General features: G+C 33.8%; 1 long non-coding RNA gene and 1 pseudogene across 1 annotated transcript; both read left to right on the top strand.

The window, feature by feature from the left end:
* The first annotated feature begins 3,805 nt into the window (after nucleotides 1-3,805).
* Nucleotides 3,806-4,414, top strand: LOC132134945 (uncharacterized). Its single transcript, XR_009429920.1, has 3 exons — nucleotides 3,806-3,836; nucleotides 4,055-4,141; nucleotides 4,333-4,414. It is a non-coding gene; the product is annotated as an uncharacterized LOC132134945 (long non-coding RNA).
* A 538-nt stretch (nucleotides 4,415-4,952) lies between these two features.
* LOC132134354 (nucleoporin 88-like) lies at nucleotides 4,953-11,283 on the top strand (annotated as a pseudogene).
* Nucleotides 11,284-12,855: the final 1,572 nt, after the last annotated feature.

The following is a 12,855-nucleotide window of genomic DNA, read 5'->3' as shown; positions in this document are numbered from 1 at the left end:
AGTTTTTTCTTATGCTTTTTGAGCAAATGGGAATGCAAAAACATATATTTGTGGTACTCTTCTACTGACTTCTCTTCAAGTTAACCCAACTATGATGACTTACACTGCTTAGAAACTCGGAAATGTGAAAAAGGTCCATAAGCCGAGTTCTTTATCTTGTGCAAAAAGACAAATATATTATGTATATAATGTTTATAAGCCTAACGTAAATATCATGTCGGGTTTTTCTAAATAATTTGAGAATTATCCTGCCAAAGCTTCAGCTATATGAAAAATAGTAGGCTTTATTACATGTATTAAGAAAAAATATATATAAATATAAAAATAAAACAAAAGCAACAATATGAACACTACAACAATATAAATTTCTATATAATTAATCTGCATTTTTAAGAAGTATGCTGCTGTACACAATAGTGAAATAATTGCCATATTATTCTTATTCTTATTATATTCTTTTGTAAACTTAACTTTTTTTATTCTTTTCATTAAGAAGTAATAGAAGAAGAAGGAATTATTGGACATAAATCGGAATCGTTTAAGTTTAATTTTCCAAACATAAGTCTGAAACCTGCAAGGAACAGTTCAAAAGTTCTGAAAACGACAACACGCCTTAATAAACTACAAATCCCGCAATGCAACAGGACAGTTGCAGTCGTGTAGCACGATCCTATTGGTGGTGGATCACTCTGACGACATTACACTGCGACAACACGGGGAAACATGGAGTCGTTCGCTATGCTATTATGTAAGAAATTTGAAGCTCTTAAACTGAAGTATAAAGATTCACAATTGATTCTTGGGGGAGATTATAATGATGCTCCAGATGATCTCTTAGATCGATTACCGATGTTCAAGATTTAAAAGCATTGCATATATTTGCGAACAACTTTCGGTTATCGATGTATGGTTCTGATACAAAAGAATTTACTTGGAGTAATACGCATAGATCTCTACAATCCAGAATTGACTTGTGGCTTATATCACCTTCTTGCACACAATTTGTTTCAGAAGCATCTTATGATTTTGCTCCCTTATCTGATCATAAATTGATTAAAATTCATTTAATAGGCACTAAACAAAATCAAAACAATCTTCGTGGTTTCTGGAAGTTAAATAATGATTTATTAAATGATGAAATATTTTGTGGTGATGTTAAAAGAACAGCGAAACAAATATTTAGGGACCCTGAAATGAATTATACACAAAAATGGGAATACTTTAAATTTAAGATAAGAGAAGCAGCAATGAGACGGAGTAAAGAAATAAAAAATAATAACGCCTCAAAAGAAATTAGTATCATGAACGAACTAAATATATTATTGAAGAAAGATAGTCTATTAGAGGAAGAAGAAATTAAATTGAAGAGACTAAAAGAAGAAATAGATCATACATATATTAATATGGCCAAAGGAGCCTTCATAAGGTCAAGAGCAAAATGGTTGGAATTAGGCGAAAAGAACTCTAGCTACTTTTTTGCCCTAGAGAAACGGAATCAAAAAAGAAACAATATCTCTGCACTCAAGATTGAGGATGTCATAACCACTAATCATCTGGACATTTCAAATTATGTTTATTCATTCTACAGTAACATATACAAATCAAATTCCCGAATCAATGATTGTGATAAGTTTATTGAATCAATTAAAAAACATACACCAACCATTTCAGAGCCCTTCAAAACTAATTGTGAACGACCTATCACAAAAACAGAAATATCAGAAGCAATCCAATCAATGAAAAAAGGAAAATCTCCAGGCAACGACGGCCTCTCGGTTGAATTCTATTTACATTTTTGGAATATTATTGTGGATGCTTTATTGGAATTATTTAAGGAATGTCAAGATAGGAAAGAAATGTCAACAAGTATGAAACAGGGTATTATAACACTAATTCCTAAACCGGAAAAAGATCACCTTATGATAGAAAATTGGAGACCAATTACGCTCAAAATTATCTCATTGGTATATGCTAAAAGGTTAAAAAAAGATCTTGGAGAAATTATTGCCGAAACTCAAACTGGTTTTATGTCCAACCGTCATATTAGTTCCAACATAAGGCTTGTTCTTGACTTATTAGACTACTCTGAAAACATTGATAATGACTCCCTTATAGTTTTTCTTGATTCTTACAAGGCTTTTGATACGGTGGAATATCATTTTTTATTTAAAGCACTTCAAATCTTTGGTTTTGGTCAAAATTTTATTTCAACAATCGAAATGTTTTATAAAAATATTGACAGTTGTGTCATACTATATCCAAACACTACCAAAAGATTTCCAGTGCTGAGATCCGTCCGTCAAGGCTGTCCGATTTCTCCCTTTTTATTTTTGATTGTTGTCGAATTGCTCTAATTACATATTTTAAATAACCCAATAATTGAAGGTTTATCTATTTTTGGAAAGGAAATTAAACTGACCCAACTAGCTGATGATACAGCATTATTCTTAAAGGACAAACATCAGATTGAAAAAGCTGTAGCGTTAATAGACGAATTCCCAGCTGCTTCTGGACTAAAATTTTATAAATCTAAATGTGAAATTTTATGTATGTTTGAAACAAATGATAAAACCATATATAATATGCCTGTTAAAAATTGTATTAGATATCTTGGTGTTTTTGTTTGTAAGAATGTTATAGAGCGCCAACGACTTAACTTCTCCCCCAAAATGAAAAAATCTAAAACTATATTGAACCTATGGCTTCAAAGAGACTTATCAATCTTAGGTAGGGTCCTTTTGACTAAGGCTGAAGGAGTTTCTAGATTTCTAGACATTCCCTTAATGTCTGTGATTCTACATGTAAAGAAATCAATGATATGTTTGTAAAATTTGTCTGGAAGAATAAGCACCATCATTTGAAAAAAGCTTTGCTTTCTGGTCCTAAAGCTAAAGGGGGTTTTGATCTATTAGATTTTGTGGATTTAAATTATACTTTTAAAGTTAAATGGTTAAAGGAATGCTTAAAAGCCCCAGATTCATTATGGAATTTTATTCCTTATAATATATTCAAGAAGATTGGAGGTCTCAAGTTCTTACTGTCTTGTAATTACAGTATTTCTAAATTACCAGTTAAGATGTCGGATTTTCATCAACAAGCTCTGTTAGCCTGGAAGCTATGTTATTCACACAACTTTTCACCACATAAATCTATTATTTGGAACAATGAGTGTATTATTAAAAGGAACAAATCATTGTATTTACAAAACTGGATAGATAAAAATATAATTTATTTAAAAGACTTATTTAGCCCTAATGGTCAACTTCTTAGCTATGAAGACTTTCTTACACAGAAAACTTTCCCTGTAAAATTTAAAGAATTTAGCTCAGTAATTAACTCTATTCCCTGTGGAATATTAGAATTAATGAAAAGCTATGTAGAGCAAAATGTACAACGCACTACTCCTAACATTCTTTACATAAGCGGTATTGACATTCTAAGCAAAAAATGTCCTAATAAACATATCAGAGAATGTTTCTACAATGCCAAAAAAATAATACCTAGAGGGAATTTTTTTTGGAATGCTATTTTTATGAATATTAATTGGCAGAAAGCATGGCTTGTTCCTTTTAAATTTTGTGTCACAAAAAAAATTAGAGAATTACATCTAAAAATACTACACAACATATACCCATCTAAGATGTACATTTCACGATTTCTTGATATTGATAACAAATGTACTTTTTGTAAAAATGAACTTAAAAATGTAACCCATTTGTTTTATGGTTGTTCATACAGTAATGCATTTTGGAAAGAACTTGAGAATTATATATTATGTAAAACAAAACACAAAGTCAACATTGAGGGGTTTTCCTGACATCAGATAACACCATCAGGTATCTGAAACCAATGACTGGCAGAGGAAGTGTTCAACACAGTTCTCCCCAAAATGAAAAATCTGTCATTTACTCACCCTCGTGTCTTTCCAAATCAATAAGTCATGAGGTTGTGTAAATGATGACAGAATGGTTGTTTCGAAGTGAATTAGCTCTTTAAAGTTTTCAAGTAAACAATAGAATTACTGTTAGTTACAAACAATGTATGTTTTCCACAGATTTTACAGTCTTAATGAGCCACAGTCACCTGCCAAAGTGTTATCTGTGTCTCAGGTGGACGAGGAAAGCATTGTTCATACAAGAGGGTAAGTCTGACTGTTTTCTTCCGAACGATAATTTGGCTGCTGTATTATTCATTTTATTAAATGGTATCACTAGAAGCTAGCAGTAATCTGCTTGGATCTAAAAAATGAGGTGTTAAGAAATAAAGGAAAAGATATATTATGGACAAAATAACTGTATTGCTGTGATGTTGAAAGAAGTCTCTCTGTTCTAGATGCTCCTATGCAGCGTCTCTGGGGGAGACGGCTGTGACGTTTGACTTCGGACCACTGGCTGATCCTCCTCATCTGAGCGGTTATTATTATTATTATTATTAACTGAAACTTTATATTTTTAATTTTGATTAACTAAAACAAAAAACTACAAATATTAGGTGAATTATTTTTTTACTTAAATACATTTTGCTTTGGCAACAAACTGATTTTTTATTTTGGTTTATTACTTAAAATTAAACTGAAATAAATATATATTAAAGCTAAATAGAAAATTGAAAAAAATAATAATAATAATAAAATGGCAAGTTCAAAGAAAATGATTAAAACTGAATTTTATATATTTTGAAAACCAAAAGTATAAAAACAAAAGCTAATTCCAAGTATATAAAGTACTTAAAGTTTAAAAATATTAGTATAAATAATCTTAAAATAAATCCTTTTTGACATTATTGTTATGACAATTACAGAAGCTTCCCTGAGTTTTACATTAGTGATGTGGAAAAAAATAATAATATGATAAACACATTCAAAATAAAATGAAAACATATTTTGAATATATACATAATAGTATTTATTGTACTGACTTTAAGACTAATAGGAATTTAAAAAAAATTGTAAAATGTCTGGTAACATTATAGTAATGAGTAAAATGTGTAAGGTGTATAATGTATAGAAATGTGTAATGAATATTTTTCCTGATGTTAACACAGATGCCTAATTTGCCTTTAAGTTTTTTTAAGTTTCTGTACATAATTGCAATGTTCCTTCTAACTTATTTTCTTGCTTAGCAAAACTTTTCTCTATTGGGCAGACATTTCGGCCACCTGAGCAAAAACATTCTTTATACCACAAAAAAAGTGTAACTTTTTAGCTATATATATTTGATTTTAGGTTACATGAGAATTTTTTTTTTACAATGCTGTTACCAAGAAATACTTAAAAAAAAAAAAAAAATCAATCATGCCGAACAGTTATAATAATATAAAATAATATGAAACAATTAATCAGTTATTGCTCATGAATTCCCATTTTAAGGTCGATTATCTATTAGGCTTATAAGTATATAATATAGTATAATATAATAAATAAAAAATCTTACATAATTATCTAAACATACCGATTTATTAGAGCTTTCATAGCTAATTTTTATGTCTGTCCTGTGCGCGACATATTATTTTTTCTGTGCGGTCATACACGCGTGCAGCTTAAAGGGAACATTGCATATTTGTTGTGGAAACATCCTTGTTCCAATTAATGATTTCTTAATGTGAAGCCCATCAGAGAGCTGCTCCATTGATCTTCCATCTTTCTCTTAGTGTCCGTAATTTAGCAAAGCCGATGGGCCCATTACCCATGTACCCCGCAGCAGAAGATAACTATGGCTATGACGCGTGTGCTGTGCCTGCCTTGTGTGCCAAACATCCTGGTTATCGCCACTGAATCAGGAATGCTTTACCACTGTGTGGTGCTGGAGGCAGAGGAAGAGGAGGATGGTGGAGTAAGACAGACAGAATTCAGTCAATCCATCCCACATATCATCAAATGCAGCAGTGTGCGAGATGCTGAGCCCCTCTGTTTCTGTGCATTCAGGCACTAGAGAGATGGTCCCGAGGCTCAGAGACGGTGCCTTCGCTTTATGTGTTTGAGTGTGTGGAGCTGGAACTGACACTCAAACTGGCTTCAGGGGAGGAGGAAGAGAAGATTACCGAGCCAGATTTCACCTGTCCAATCAGATTACACCGAGGTGACACAAGAACTCACCACACACAGAGACTACACCCTAATTTAAATACTTATATTATATCGTAATATGTATTAATATGTATTAACTGAGCAATTTTGGCGAGAATGATTCTGATTAAATTCAGTGTAAATGTTGATTCATAATGAATAATGTTTTGACAGTAACAAGGTTACGCCAGATGAGGCTTGCGCAGCCTTTTTGTGTGTGAGTGAGACTTTTCGTAACATCTGATAACCTAGTAAAGCAACATGAGACGGCCGAGAGAGTGCTGTCAGCACGATTGCAGATTTGACATGGGAAGATTTGACATGGGAAGTCATGGCCATTACGGTTAGAGTGTTGGACTTGCAATCCAAGGGTTGTGAGTTCAAGTCTCAGTCCGGCAGGAATTGTTGGTGGGGGGAGAAAGTGTACAGTGCTCTCTCCACCTTCAATACCACGACTGAGGTGCCCTTGAGCAAGGCACCGAACCCCCAACTGCTCCCTGGGCTGTGTGTGTGCTCCCACTTCTGTGTGTGTGCACTTCGGATTGGTTAAAAGCAGAGCACGAATTCCAAGTATGGGTCACTTTCACATTAGTTAATATTAAGTGACTTACACACGTGTTTCATGACTGAATAATTCAAGTGTTTTTGAGTTAATCATTCAATGATTCAAGTCAATGATTCAGTGATCCATTCATAAAGACAGGCACTTGCTTCAGTCTTAATGAATCAGCCATCTGAACGAATCTGTTGAATGAATGACTCAAATAACTCAAATAAACACAATCACTTGGCGCCACCTACTGGCGTTTTACACTCCTACTTATAAAGGTTTTTTTTTCTTGTTCAACAAGGACACATTAAATTGATCTAAAGTGACAGTAAAACATTTATAATGTGTCAAAGGATTTTATTTTAAATAAATGCTGTTATTTTGAACTTTCTATTCATCAAAGAATCCTGAAAAATAAAATCACAGGATCACAGTTTCCAAAAAAAATATGTAGCAGCACAAATGTTTTTACATTGATGATAATCAGAAATGTTTCTTGAGCAGCAAAACAAGCGTATTAAAATGATTTGAATGATTTCTGAAGGATCATTTGACACTGAGGACTTTAAAATCACAGGAATAAATTAGATTTTAAAATGTATTCACACAAAAAAAGTTATTTTAAATTGAAATAATATTTCTAAATATTACTATTACAGCAGCCTTGGTGAGCAGAAGACACTTGTTTCAAAAGCATTAAAAGCCTTTGACCTGTAATGTGTGTGAGAGAGCTATATTTCTGCTGTTCGGAAAGCGCCTCTGCTGGCAGAGATTAACTTTGTATTTTCAATAAGCCCATCTTCTGTTTTTGAAAATCATTGTGAAGTGTGTATTAATATATATATATATATATATATATATATATATATATATATATATATATATATATATATATATGTCAAACAAATGTTACTTAATAAATATGTGGAATGCATTTATTTCAAAATTCTATGGTGAATGGAAAGTTCAAAAGAATAACATTTATTTGATGCAATGTTTTGTAATATTACAAATTTTGTTACTATCATTTTTTTTAAATAATTTAATACACCTTTGCTGAATAAAAGTATACATTTTTGTCAAAAACCTTCTGTTTCAGACCCTCTGTGTCAACACAGGTACCACTGCACCCACGAGGCTGGTGTACACAGTGTAGGTCTCATCTGGTTCAAAAAACTACACAAGTTTCTGGAGTCCGGTGAGTGTAACCTTTACTTGCAACATTTAAATATTCACGATTACAGTATTTGAAGAACTCTGCTTGTGTGTTTTATGTGCAGATGAGGAGGATAAAGACAGTCTGCAGGAGCTGGCGGCAGAGCAGCGCTGCATAGTGGAGCACATCCTGTGCACCAGACCTCTCGCTAACAGGTAGAACAACACTCACAGGAAATGAACATTTCAGTGCCATGGCACCAGATCGACAGTTAAATCTAAAACCCAGATCTCTTGTGAACAAAAGCCCAATTTGCAGATGTTTAAGAAAACCTTGAGGGACGATGAGTAAGCGCTGTAGATTATTGGTGCTTATTAAAATTCTCCTCTTGTATTATCTCTCTCTCTCTCTCTCTCAGTGTGCCAGCTCCAGTTCGTGGGTTTTGGATCGTGTCAGACCTGTCCCTGGGAGCCACCATGATCTGCATCACGAGTACCTACGAGTGTCTCCTGCTCCCTCTGCTGTATGTGACAAGCACACTCTGGCTCTTTCCCTCTTTGTTAGGTCAGGGTTTCCCAAATGCATGTTTGTAAGGGAATTTCAGGGGCTTTGTGAGTTGACGAAAATCTAATAATGAATTATATTGCACGTAAACTTGAAATAAATGTGCATGATTTTCGTAAAATAGCTTAATGCAATAATCAAATCAAAGACTGCAAAATTAGTGTTAAATCATACTACTAATAATAATTAGCAACATCAGATAACATGCAAATGTGTTGCTAAATTTTGAAATACCAACTTAAAATATATTTTAAGGGGTTCAGCTGACAAAAAGTTTGGTAATCCCTGTGTTAGATTACAGTTGAAAGTAAATTACTTGCTATCTGTTTTATTTTTTTATGATTTTATCAGATTATATAAGATTTTCTTTTTAAATGTCCAATTAGAAGCTCTATTCGTCCACCGTCCCCTCCATTGCTCTGCTCTCATCCGGGGGCGGGGTCAGGAAGCTCTCCTCTGCGTGGATTGGCTGAAGACTCCTTTGAACAGCATATTCGCAAACATCCTGGCACGCAGCTCAACCAAGTAGCTGAAGCACATTAACATGTTTTTTACATTACATTGCACTGGTTTGGAATATAAAGCTTTTATGAATGGACATTACTGAAGCTGTCATTGAGGCTGTTACAGACTTATGTGTGCGGTGTTTTGTGTGTGTATTTTAGGACTCGTCTCCTCCTCCTCCATAATGTCTGCAGCTGTTGAGCAGAGCCACACAAGTGTTCAGAGAGGAGTACATCCTCAAACTGGGCCTGGCTCATGAAGAAATGCAGAGAAGGTACAAGATATACTGGTTTTAGATCAATTTTATTAACAGCTGATATTACTGAGAATTATTTTAATGAGCAGTAGTGTACATCTAAATATGCTTAAGGGAGTAGAGTCACTATTTTTTTCTTAGCGTGTGTTTGTATAAAAATATATATTACATTATGCATTACACAAATAAATGACATTTTAAAATATGTAAAAACAGTTGTTTAAAATTGTAATACTTCAACATTTTAACTATTTTAATCAAATAAACGCAGCTTTGGTGAACCTAGGTGACTTCTTATTTAAAAAAAAAATCATAATTAATCAAATAATCAAAACAATTCATTACATTATTGTCCCCTTTTCAGAGTAAAGCTCCTGAGCGGCCAGAAGAATGAGCAGCTGGAGGATCTTGCTCTTTGTAGAGAAGAGAGGTGACCACAACATTGCCTGAATCACAATAATCACAACCACAGGTGTTTACAGAAACACATTTAGTTCATGTTATTAGAGTGTAGTGTGGTAGACAGTGGGCTCAGTACAGAAGAGTCATTAATGCTGTGGTTTACTGCGGTACGTGCCTATGCTAAAGATGTGATAGTGTGTAGTAGAAAAAGCCTGAGGGTGGCTGTGGAGCATCTTGCTGATAAATATGAAGAAGCCAAGTATCAACAAGAGGCCATCATGAACAGGTTCACTTTTATTTGAATGTAGTTAATTAGAAATTTTTTTTTTGAAATGGCCGTTTTTTTTCTGAACTCAAAAAATCCTATTAAGTAAAAAAAAAATTATAATAAATTATTGTAACTAAGCTTTGTGTGTATATAGAGTAAAACAGGTTTTGGGAGGTCTGCGGAGTCAACTTCCTGTGCTGTCAGACAGTGAGAAGGACATGAGAAAGGAACTGCAAACCATCCACGATCAGCTCCGTCACCTTGACAACGGCATTAAACAAGTCTGTTTAATGCTGTTGTCAGTATTATATTTATGCTGCCTCACAGTGTAGCCAAGTTAAAGCCTAGTTTGTCTTGGCAATGTTCCTCTTTTGGCATGAGCAGAGTGGATGTATGTCATTTTCCTGGTTTCACTGTGTGCTGTAATCTGTTGTCGGGTGAACATGAAGAAGGAATATCAGAAGAAGCAGATGAATACAGGAGCATCTCTGGCTCGCTCCACTCTCACACTCAATGGCCACCAGAGGAAGTGTGTCCAGGGAGTGCTGAAAGAACAGTATGTACTTCACATGTACACCAAAGGCCAGTGCTGGTATGGACCATTCATACTGTAAAGTGATAAGCATGTACAAGACGACCCTTTACAGAGGTCTGTTGTAGGACCATGAGCATATCTTATTCCTGTGTTATCAGGTCTTATTATACCCACAACTAAAACAAAAATAGAAATGACATGACCCTGTTCTAAAAGACTGCATTTACATTTAAACATTTAGCAGACGCTTTTATCCAAAGTGACTTACAAATGAGAACAGTAGAAGCAATCAGACAAACAAGAGAACAACAACAGTATACAAGCGCCATGACAAGTCTCAGTTCGGAGCAGTGCTCTGGCTCTTCTCTGTTTGTGGAGAAAGTACGATGTTGTGATTTTTTGGCCAGTGAAACAAATCTGTTTCTGCCACAAAATATTTTAATGTTAAGAAAAACTAACACACACTTAGATGTAAAGTGTGTGTGTGTTATTTGTATATTTTTAAATGCATAGTCAAATAAGAATCAACTAAAAGTTAAATGTTCAAATGTCTTCTTATGACAATAAGACAGAGATAATGAAGGGTCCTCCTCTTTTTTTTTTTTTTTTTACACATTTTATCACTTGTTATATATGTATTTGACACTTAGTCCAATGATCCTGAACTGCTTGATTCTGTCCTGCAGGGGACAGCACATCGCTGGCATGATGAAGCGAATCAAGGATATTAAGAACCATTTCAGTTTCTGACCATCAGTTATTAACATTCTTCAAAGGCTACAGAAGAAACTACAGAAGAGCCAAATCGCTTCTCCATAGAGCTCCTTTAAAGGACAGTACTTGACCCAAACATCTCACATTCAGAAGTTTTTGAAGAAATAAATAGTTGGGATTTTTGTATAAACTAGTTTTTTGTTTTTTTTGTCTGCAATTAATATGTACATGTACACATTTCCTTGATAATAAAGAGTTTTGTACATTGAAGTGACTCTTTCTTCTGTATATTGCTGTGAGACAGTAGTGTTGTAACAATGATTTTTTCATAATATTGACAAACTTTTTGTTTTAGCTCATTTTTCTCATAATTATGACTGACAATTGACTTTTTATTTCATAATTCATAAAAAAATTCTCAATTTCGATTTATGCCATAATTTGGATTTACCAAAGCATGACTCAGATTTATGTGTTTGAAATTATATTAAACGGTGTTAAATGTAAACACTAAAACATCAAATGTCTTAAAAACAATGCATAACCAAAGTATTAAACATTAGACATGTTGACATGAGATTAATATGATCTTTTGAAGGGGGTGAAAAAGGGAAATGGATCAGCTACTGACTACAAATCCACATAAAACGTAACTTTCAGATTGTTTTATTATATAGATATGTACAGGGATATGTACATAAAGTATTTAAATCTGCAAAGGCTTCTGCATTTGCAACACAGCATGCAAAGAACAGAAATAAAACTGTTGTTTTTGTGAAAGTATCTGAACTATCACTCTTCACAAACCCAGTACAAATGACTGAATAATGAATTATAAATTATACTGACTGGAGAAAAGTCTATTTAAAACAAGTTTCATTAAAAATGCTAGTCTCCTTGCCCCACATCAGTTATTAGAGTTCAAGCAGTGCCTGCTAATGAAAAATGTAGTTCTTAAAATATTCTGATGTCAAAACCACTGAAGTGAAACATGAAGCCACTGAAGTATCAATTACATGAAGCTTACGTGTGTTTGCAGTGTCGAAACGTGTGAGCGTTATGAAGTGCAACTTACAGATAATAAAATCAAACAACACCACAACACACCTGGTCATAATATAATGGACATATTCACACAGGAGAGCTTCATCATCATCATCATCATCGGATCACAACAGCAGCACTGGTCATACTATAGTAGCGTTGTTAAAGTTCATACTGATTAAGAGGTTGAATTTGCTCAGGAAACAATTCGTTGTATTTATCAAGCTGCAAATTTTTATACATGGAATATTTTGACTGAATTACGATTTCCATTGACACGGATTAGGAGACAATGTTCAGCATGCAAGTACATGGCTTTAACTAGAAGGGTTCTTTTTCAAATTTTCAGTTGATTTTCATTCTCAAGTCATAGGTTAATTCTACAGCTTGAACTATTTTTTTATTTTATTTTAAAAGACCATGCCATAATCACATGCCACTTTTGGTCTTTTTGCCATTTAGACAACTGAATATAAAAATCACACGCACTTGTTTCCTGCAGTTGAGTCACATCGCCTGGCAACCATTGTTTTAAAGTAAACATGAACCAGAAAATGATTTAATAAGCCCTTTCCTTGTTTCCTCCTTTTCTCATTGATTATGATTTAAACTATCCAAATATGCGGATTCGAGAATTTAAGGTCAACATGATCAACTTTGGTTCTGTGAATCCCATGCGCTTTTCTGTTTACGCCACACATAAGACAGACATCGACTACTGTACCCTTTAACACGGTACAGAAAATACTTCTTAGTCCCAAAGGACATCACAATGACTGTAAATCATAAACATAGTGT

This window comes from Carassius carassius, chromosome 4, assembly GCF_963082965.1.
Source record: "Carassius carassius chromosome 4, fCarCar2.1, whole genome shotgun sequence".
In the NCBI taxonomy this organism is placed as follows: Eukaryota; Metazoa; Chordata; class Actinopteri; order Cypriniformes; family Cyprinidae; genus Carassius; species Carassius carassius.
This window is presented reverse-complemented; position numbering and strand designations above follow the sequence as displayed.